We start from the raw sequence: 1,154 nt of genomic DNA, 5'->3' as shown, positions 1-1,154 counted from the left end.
TTTTATTTTTGTGTGTGACTGTTATAAATGAGCTTACTTTATTGATTTCTCTTTCTGTTAGTTCATTATTGGAGAATATAAATACAACTGATTTTGAGGCATTTATTTTGTTTCCTGCAATGTTACTAGATGCCAAAATATTGATTGTAATAGAAAATATTCATTTAATGTGGAATGTGGCACTATAACATAATCCTTTCAGGTTGCCACTATTAATATCCCTATTTTGTGAAAGGGAAAATTGAAGCTCAAAAAAATTGAGTAATTTACCCATGGTCAAACATCTAGTAGGTGAAGAAGCAATTTATTTAGTTCCAAGCTTTATGCAAGTCACATACGTATTTAAGAGCATCTCAAAACCACACTCTGGAATAAAAACTAGATGGCCTTCACTAGCTAAGTTAAACCTAAACATAAGTAGCATTGCTCTAAAAAACATGAAGCAGGATGCTTAATGAATGTCCAGTTACTCCTTGCTGAGGCATTGGCAAAGGTAGCTCATGTGATAAAGGGTACAAAATTTGGTGTGGTCTGGTCTTGTTTGCCTACTGGGCTCTCCTGATCCCTAAACTCAGCAATTTTTATACCCAGGGAAGGTTTTTGCTTTCTTTTCTTTGAGTGGTGTTAGGTAGGGTGGGGTGTTTTGGGGGAAGTGATTCATTCCTGGACTTTACCCTCCACTTCTGATCCAATAGGTTTAGGATGACGCCTGATAATGGTAATCTGTTTTGTTTTGATTTGTAATCCATTTGAGTTATCTTAATGCCCACTGATATTTAAGAACCATGTTCCAATGCATGTTCCAGGTCAATACAAATTTGGTTTTGCTTTGGCTTACGTGACTGGACAAAGGCCACCTTAAGTGGTTCATCCCTTGATTTCTAGAGCCGCTTTACTTATCTCTACTAAAAGCTACAAAATGTTCTGTTTTAATCTAAGAAAGGCTTCTCTGTAGGAGAAAAGTATATTTTTGTGTCAGTATTTTACTTACCAGCTGTGCTTTCTTCCAGGAAGGATTTTGCTAAATGAGCCTGTGTGCAAAAATACTCTCTGCCAAGTGGCATATATACTGCTGTTTCATATGCATCAGCTAATTTATCCCTGTGGTCATCTTTTGCAGTAGTCAGTATCCCTATTTTACAGATTTAAAAAAA

The sequence above is a fragment of the Galeopterus variegatus genome, unplaced genomic scaffold (genome assembly GCF_000696425.1).
Source record: "Galeopterus variegatus unplaced genomic scaffold, G_variegatus-3.0.2 Scaffold6709, whole genome shotgun sequence".
NCBI classification, from domain to species: domain Eukaryota; kingdom Metazoa; phylum Chordata; class Mammalia; order Dermoptera; family Cynocephalidae; genus Galeopterus; species Galeopterus variegatus.
This window is presented reverse-complemented; position numbering follows the sequence as displayed.